At 36.1% G+C, this 8834-nt stretch overlaps 1 protein-coding gene and 1 long non-coding RNA gene across 3 annotated transcripts in view; one reads left to right on the top strand and one right to left on the bottom strand.

Annotated features, from left to right (window-relative positions):
* The window catches only part of LOC117100624 (sodium-independent sulfate anion transporter-like), a 16902-nt gene extending 13264 nt beyond the window's left edge, over positions 1–3638 (bottom strand). The window contains exon 1 of one of the 2 annotated variants that reach the window (XM_033240418.1): positions 3424–3638. The gene's annotated coding sequence lies outside the window, so the exon portion shown is untranslated. Of the gene's footprint in view, positions 1–1139; positions 1161–3423 lie in introns of those variants that run through there. The other variant, XM_033240419.1, reaches the window with a different exon arrangement.
* Positions 3639–4816: 1178 nt separating this feature from the next.
* LOC117100632 lies at positions 4817–7069 on the top strand. The gene is made up of 2 exons (XR_004444145.1): positions 4817–5037; positions 5436–7069. It is a non-coding gene; the product is annotated as an uncharacterized LOC117100632 (long non-coding RNA).
* The last annotated feature ends 1765 nt before the right edge of the window (positions 7070–8834 follow it).

Below are 8834 nucleotides of genomic sequence, written 5' to 3'. Positions count from 1 at the left end.
ACAGTTTAACTTGAGAGCAGGAGTTAATAATTGAGGGAGGCAAATGTTCAAGTTCATAATGGTGCTGGTACTGATGCTCTTATAATGTACCTTTAACTATAATGCCACCAGCATATGATTAACATAGCTTGCTTTATGAGTGATTTGATTAAGCTTTAAGTACTGGAATTCAGTTTGTATCATTATAAATACGAGTTAGTACAGAATAACGTTAACATGAGATTACATCATCAGAAAATAAAGCAGAATTATGCAAATCAAGTGACAATTTAAACTTATAAAAAAAAAAAAAATTAAAATCTCTTGTTCTGACATTCTGTCAATATTGGTAGCGACTGCAGCCTGTTAATCTCTCACATTACATATTGAACTGACATTTAGGCTGCATGTATTTCACAAATATCTATAGCCGTGCATCAAACTCTGTGCAAAAGGAATTTGTGCACCTGTGATAAAAAGATCAAAGGCTGAAAATGCGCACCATCAAAGGGACAAACTGTACGCTCAACACACGAATCAATGAACGGAAATTGAATAACGAAAGCAACCATATTAAATATGATGTCAAAGTTTTTAAATTGTGTTAAGTGCAGGTTCCCTTCATGATGCGCCTTCATCATTTAAGACATGTGATATCAAAAATTATTAAAAGAATTTTTACTTATACTTTTAAAGCCCCATTCCTGGCAAGATTTCAGTTGTTAAGAAAAATCTGATTTTCATATAACGTTATAAAGATTTATAAATGCAATACGAAATTGCTAATTTAACTGAATTTAGACATTCCTAAACATGAAAAAAATGTAAAATAAGACTGAAATTAGATTTTTTGTGTTCCACACAAAAAATAAATGCGGATGGAGTATACATAAAAGTGAGAGCATTCCAGCGGATGCGATCTACAAAAGAATTCGTCAAGAAAATGGTAATCTCCTATAGAAATAGTCTGTATTTCTCCTTTTTTTTAAATTCTTTTGCGTAAAACTAAAATTTATGCCAATATTTTTCCATTGTTTATAATAAATAGAGAAATGCATATGCATTTTTTTCCAAAAAAAATATTTTTTAGTGAAATTTTGCCAGGAATGGGGCTTTAAACAGGACGTACACAACATGAAATTAGTATTTCATCAAATTACCGTATGTTTGAATTTTTGGCTATAATATTCTGTATTGTTTGTATTATCAGCAACTGTTACATTGTATTTTCCGGTGGGTATTTGTGTATAGCCACATGTGAAAGCGATGCTGTCCTGACATAACCTGGTACAACACAGTATAACACAATTAATTATTTCATACAAACATACACTTTTATTAATTTTCTTTTCAGAATTAGTGCTTTGTATCCTCTGGGAAATATGCGGTACAAAATAGGCTACCTAAACATTACATTAAGGAATGAGAGGAGCTTGGAGAAAGAAAACAGAAACCAAAAACAGAAAAAGAAAATTTTCTATGCCTCCTGAATATTCTCAACTAGTGCCAGATGGAACAGGGGATCAAGCCCCCATCGACCAGGATTCAGTTCTTATTCTTATTCTTATTCTTTTATTGCACAATAGAATAATCTTGATGGGAGGGCCTGGTCTCTAAAGTAAACTTAATTACTATAACAATTGTTTGAGAACCACTCCCATCCAGTATAAAAAAAAAACATCATTAAAATGTAAGATAAAATATGATAGACAACACATCACAACACCAAGCAAAAAGCAAGCAATAAAAAAAAAAAAAAAAAAAGCAAAAAAAAAAAAAAAAAAAAAAAACAGTCATTAAAAGAAAAAAAGAAGGTCATCACAATCACCATTTAAGTACAGTAACAACAATAATAATTATAATTATTCTACATACAAAACCTATTGTTATTATTACCATCATTACAGCAAAATTCCCATTATTATTTTATTATTTATTATTTATAATTATAATTATTATTATTATTATTATTATCACCATTATGTACCATTATAACTACAATCACCATTATCTTCATTATAACAATCATAACAAAAATAATAACTATCATCATTATCATACTATCAATATTATAATAGTTATCATTACTAGTTCAAATAAAAGAAAACTTACAAGTATTTAAAAAAAATTCTTTAGTTACAATTAAATACATTCTGATATGTCTCAGAACAGGTTAAGATTCTCTAGCAGACCTGCCAAAAGTGTCCGCATTTAGTGAAAGTCATGCAAAAAATGTTTACCCGTGGTCCTGCCTGCATTTGTAAAATGTATAGTCATACAAGATTGGAAAATACACTGTATGGTACAAAATAAATGTACTATTAATGAAAAAAAATGAACAGCCTAAGACAGTAATTTTGTATATTTCATTTTTGTCCCCGCATCTACAGTGTATAAAATGCATTTACTTACGGACACTTTAGGGGGACACTTAAAATTTTTCCCACCTTAGCCACAACCATTGTTTGTCTGAGGTAAATGTCCAGCAATTTTTTCCATAGCTTTGGCAGGTCTGCTCTTGATACATGGGGACATTTTGTCTACCCCTCCAATTCTTCACCCCTGGGATCCTGGCACTGGTTTCTAGCCTACTGAAAAATTGTCAGAACCTCCTGTCGGATAGCTTCCCCCAACAATAGACCATAACCCCTACCCCTTATTGTTGCATATTTATGGCGAGTCAAATGCCAAGACGAGTATAGGGGGATACCCCAGTGTACTGGAACAGACCGCCCCTGTGGTGGACGACGAGAGTTGCTGGGTACAGGGTAGCACAAACACAGAGGGACCCTTAGGGGTGAAGAAAGTCACTGATCGAGTTTCTAGTCCACATATCAAATGCCCTGAGCATCTTATGTTAGATGGATATTTGGCGCTATTTATATATAAAACTACATTATTATTATTATGTCCCACAAAACGGCAGGGTTTAAATACGTTGCAAACTATAGGACGTGTGCATGTTAGACACGTATTCCTGGCCCTATTCTGATCAGTTGTTAATTGACTCTCCAGAAGGGTCTATTCTCACATCCCCTGACCACCCACCCCACACTCTACCACCCAGGCTAAAGCCACTGCTAGAGTCTCAGTTTTGGAGAGCTGAAAGTTCCAGATGATCAGTTTCCCTCTCCCCAACCCCAGAATTCTGATACTGTTTAGTACATTGGATGAATCACTCCAACCATAGATTTCATTGTTGGTGAGCACCGCTGCCATAAATGATAATCAAATGTAAATATATTATTTGCGGCTGCTGAATTAATGTAATACAATATGGCTCATGTCATGCTGTCAAAATAGCTATAACTAGAGAGAAGTGACTAGGCCTATGTTTGGCCATGCCACATCAGCACAGAGAAAGGCCTCGATTTCTTCTACTATCTACCGGAATGAGGAGGCCTGGGAATCGAGAAGAAAAAAATGTTTTACTAGTGTACTTACTATCAGATACCGAATTAATCTGTCAAACCACGGCTTTAATCATGACTTCACAGTGATACAAGCCGTCACTCAGCGATCTCAGGTGATTTTATATGCATTACATGGCTACCAGCATTTTATTTTCAATGGGACATCTCAAATTTGATACGCGAGCTGAGTACACACACAGGTCGTTGATTCAATATTTACCACATAGCCCTCTGTGAATTTAGCGTAAGCACATGTCAACAATGTTGATCTGAGCTAAATACACTAAGGGCTATGTGGCGATGAGTTTATTGAGAATGAGAAAAACGGATTTGTCGCCATCTACAGCCGTCTTCATCTCATCCTCCGACCATCCTTCTTGTTCGAATTCTTATATATATACTTATAGGCTTATTATATAACTTTTGGTTGATAAAAGTATAAACGTTTTGTTTTCTAGACGGCCGGAAATAACCTCCGAGATGTTTTGGCCGATCAATAATTTCTTGATCATTCTTTCCTTTTTCCTTTTTTCCCTCACTTTTCAAAAAGGGGGAAGGGGGCCTAAATTCGCCCCTGTTTTCTGATTAATGTATAGTTTTGGTTTGTTTTTTTTTGGTTAAATTAATAACTGTAACGTGTGACCATCATAGAGGGCACATTAAGGTTTGTGACAGACGAGACGAGTTTTTTTTTTTTTTTCAACTGAACTTTAGGTATGTTTGATGTGAATATAAAATACAAGACAAGAATATTTCAATGACGTCATGAAGGTCACGTGACTTAACAATGTAAGATTTACTAATTTATGAAAAGGTATATAGCAACACGTCACCCTGTCCCAAACAGTTGCTCGACAGCTGCCGACTTTGGTTATAAACAGCCGCTGAATCAAATAGGCCTAAATAAATGAAAATGAAATATGATCAATGAAAAAGAAGCAATTTAAAAAAAAAATCTGACAAAACATTAAGTTTCGTCTTAAAAAGCCAACTGGTTGAGCTTGTTTATTATTTACTCTCACTTTGGCATCTGAATCACGGCTGAACTTGCTTAAAAGGGACCATTAAAAAAGGTGCCCTTTTAAGTTCTGCCCTGATATAGCCTATGTGCGCGCGTTTATAAGCGTTGCTGTGTCAATTTTATAAAATAATACCGTACTGTACTACAGTTTGTATAGGATTGGAGGCCCCTTTATTTGCCACTAAACAAATAGTAGTTTGTACATGGACATAAAGAGGCTCGACGGGGCCATGTTCATGGCTTGTGCGCTTGAAGTTACGAAATAAAAATACAAATTTCCATAACAAAAACGATATATTTTGACGTTTTTCTATACTGAGATTATCTCTTTTATTGAATATGTTAAAGTTCTTTTGTTAAACAACCGTATCCGTCTTTTGTTATCATGAGTTTTACCTAACAATCGTGATACCGCTTAATAAACCACACCACGAGCCTTTTCATCTGCTTGTCCTTCGCAAATAAAGACCTAAAAGTTCCGTAGTTGTTGTCAAGAATAACATATGTATTAGTCAGCCTATAATATAGTTAAAAATAGGCCCGACTTGCAAAGGATCTAAGACCGCGCCTGCATTTTTAAAGTAATAGGGCCTGGCCTACTACTGTCAGCTTGCTCTTTGTATGGTAAGTCGTTTCTCTTATAATAGCTTATTTATATAGCCACAACACGAGGAGTCATGCGGTTTAGGCCTAATTAGAATAAGACTCTTTTTTTTTTGACTAGGACAGAATTAAGTATTCGTGAATGATTCCATGGTACCACATTGTATGTAGGTCTACGTCTGGCCAGAACTGATGGATATTCGTGCATATATTTTACAGAATCCGATCCATCGACTATTGATGTTTTGATTCTCAGTGCTCGCCATCATTATTGGCTAAAATAATTGCTCTTAAAGTAGGCCTATAATGCTCTATAAGACAATGACGTCATGTAGCTCTGTTGGAATTATGCCTACCGATACATTTTGTACCGGTATTATAACAAAAGTAAAGTTTACCATTTTGCATTATGACCACAGAAAGAAGGCCAATGACTGGAACCAGATCGATTTAACGTTTACGTTAAGTCCGCACGCAGAGAATTATCGCACCAACACTTTCCCAAGTGTACCGGCCTAATTCACCGCATCGTCAAGTCACGCATCTTTGGGAAACCGGCGCACTAACATCCATACCGATACGTCAGCGCATCGTCAATTCAAGCGACGCAACATTTTACCGTACTGTATACAAACCACGTAATACGTCGTTGATTCACCGATCATATCGACGCGCACACGGGCGCCCCCGTCGTTTATTGTGACGCCAACAGCGCTGATATACCGTACCATCGGTTTATACAATGGGTAATAGTCCAAATAAATTCACCACTTCGGACCGAATCCTAAAGCTATGTCAACCTGGAGATATAATAGAAATACAACATATAAACGCGTCGTTCAATCATTGGGCAATCTACGTTGGCAGCGAAGAACTAATTCACGTGCGTTTTCCTTGCGTGATAAAAGAAAAACTAAAGCGTGTAGCCGGACACAATCTTCTGCGAATAAATAATGATAAACACAAGAAACTATTATATAACATACCAGCATTAAGCACTGGAGATATCATAGAAACTGCATATAGAAATCTTGGATTAGATTGGTTCATGAAGCAGTACTTTGGATGCGAGATGTTTGTGATATTATGTCGATTTGGAGTAAAAGTCAACTTGAGAGATTTATATTTGACGAAGTTAGAACGGATACAATGGAATAATATTACGTCGTTGACAAATCCATTGGTGACGTACGGACATCAACAACACGAGGACATAATAGGGCTCTGACTTTATTCATCCCATAGTCCTACCTCTAAAGTTGGCTCCCTCAAATCTATCCTTGTTTTACGAAGACTCCCTAATTCTTATGGACTTCCCTCCCATCATATTCTAAACTTTTTTTTTTAGTTTTTCATTATATACCGTATTTATTTGAATAGACACCCCCGCATTGAATAAACGCCCCCCCCCCCACTCTTAAATTGATTGGAAATAACGCCTCCTTCAAATACTACGCCCGAGCGTTTATCGGAATAAACGCCCCCCACCCCACCTCCCCTTTTAATGAATATAAAGTATAGTCAATATATTGAAAGCAAAGCAATTTTTTTAATTCTGAAGGGGGGGGGGGGCGTTTGCTTTGGTGGAAGCAACATTCTAACACGTTAAGTTCTACTTCAATAGAATTACCGTACATTTTTTCTAGAGCCTGGTTCCAGTGGGTCATAAATTCTTTATTATGAATGATCACGCAATAACACATTTTGACGGTCCATATCACCCAGTGAAATTAATGGGCGTTTATTTTTAGTTACAACAAACATATCCAAATTAAACACCAATCCCCTCCCTCATTTATTGTAATAAATACGGTATATAATTTTGGTCGATTATGATGTACGCAAAAAATAGGCCTATATTCTGTGAACAAAATTTAAATGAAAATCGAAAAGAAATAACTATCGTACAATAAAAAAGTAGCTGGCTCACTGAGAAGGGGGTAGCTGGCTTATCCGAGTTAAGCTAACCCTGTCCTGCATTTCTGTTTTACATATAACAATATAAATACTGTGATTGTAAATGATATTTGTCAAATAAATGAAATGAATGAAATATTATTAGGTCTTTGTTTCTGAAAAGTAGCATACTATTAGAGCATACTAGAGGGCGCATGTAGGTTTGTCATGACAGATCATGCAGAAGAAATTTATTTTCATTGGCATATTATGTTTAACAAATTTAGAATGACTATTGACAATTTACAATTACTGTATGTTAAACATAGCTTGAATAACTACATTAAATAGGGCCTAATCAAATATTTTACTAGACCTATAGTTTTCGTTGCTAACGCGTTTGCTATAGCGTTTAAATTTACAGTGCGTTTTTAAAGGCATTTTTTTTTGCCACGCTAAAGATTGGTTTCCATACAATCGCTACACTATCACCAACAGATTTTAGGGAAGCGCTTATAAAAAAATAATGTTGTCGCATCACTTTCATGTCCCGGTTTCCAGTGTTACGGTACCTATCTCACGTTCCGGTAGGCCAATCTTAGGTGCTATTAGTCCTATAGTCATCATACGCGTTTATTAAGAAATGCTTGGGTCTTCATTGTGTTATTTATTCATTTTAACACTACATTGTATTTAAAAGCCGGTTTCTCAAAGTGTTTCATTACACACATGGATGGTAATACTAACATATACGGTACTCTCGATTAAGCGCCGCGGCAGTTTATGGTACTGTAATACCATAAAACTTCGAATTGAAGCCCAGTGGGCTTAATCTCGATATGAAGCCCAGTGGGCTTAATCTCGATATGAAGCCCATCTCGAACCGAAGCCACCTCTTTAATTTGCAAAATTAGCCTCGAAAAGAAGCCCATGGGCATTTTTTTTCAATATAGTATAGCTTCTAGGCTTCTTTCGAGATTTACAGTACCGGTACTTGACAATATATGCACTGTACATGAATTTCAGAAAACAATATAAATTAAATACAAGCTTGGCCATGGTTTACAGTGTTTAGGTTATATTTAATGCCAGTTAAATACACTCCATGATATAGATTGATTTTGCAGTGCCCTTATTTATTGTTTTATAGTGCATCAAATAAACAAAATTTACAGCATTTATTTTAAAAAGAAGCCCCCTCCCTCTTTACTTTGCAAAAAAAGTAGTCTCGAAAAGAAGCCCATCCACAGTTCGCAAAAAAAAAGGAGCCCAGGACTTCAATTCGAGGTTTTACGGTATGCCTTCACGAGTGCTAGCGCGCGCTGCTACTCTATCTACGTACAGTGCAACCAAGGTAATTCAACAAAAGGACGCACATCTCCGCTCTCGAACATAGCGCGTGCGTACAGTCCTTTGATCTTTACTGTGGCATCGACAATCCTCATAGAGCTATTAAACAACTAGAGTGCTGACAAGATGGCGGAGCAATGCAGAGTTGTGTATGTGTACCATCCAAGATGGCTGCTGTAGGAAAGCGCCACCTCCAGGCTTAGTATATATATTATTACCATAAATAAGCCCTCTGACTGAATATTATTTCATTAATGATAATTAGTATTGATAATGACAAATTATTAAACTGTCGTAGCCAAATAGAGGCCAAGTAGAGCATCTTATTCAAATTTTGGAAAGAATTAAAATTGTGTACATTACACCCCACACACCGCAACGCTCGAGTTTCAAAAATACGGGTAACTAGCTGTACTGAACTTTCTGTGTAAATTGAGGGCGCAATTGAAAATGATAGCGCTCAGAGGAAATTTGATTGGCTGAATCTATGGCAGCCATCTTGGATGGTACACACACACAGCTCTGCGTATTTCGAACATCGAATACTTTGCTGTTAGCGCTCTAGTATTCTT

This window comes from Anneissia japonica, unplaced genomic scaffold (genome assembly GCF_011630105.1).
Source record: "Anneissia japonica isolate Jap-2015-1 unplaced genomic scaffold, ASM1163010v1 scaffold287584_len476085_cov161, whole genome shotgun sequence".
Classification (NCBI taxonomy): Eukaryota; Metazoa; Echinodermata; class Crinoidea; order Comatulida; family Comatulidae; genus Anneissia; species Anneissia japonica.
Note: the sequence above shows the minus strand (reverse complement) of the source record. Positions and strands in the feature narration are given on the sequence as shown.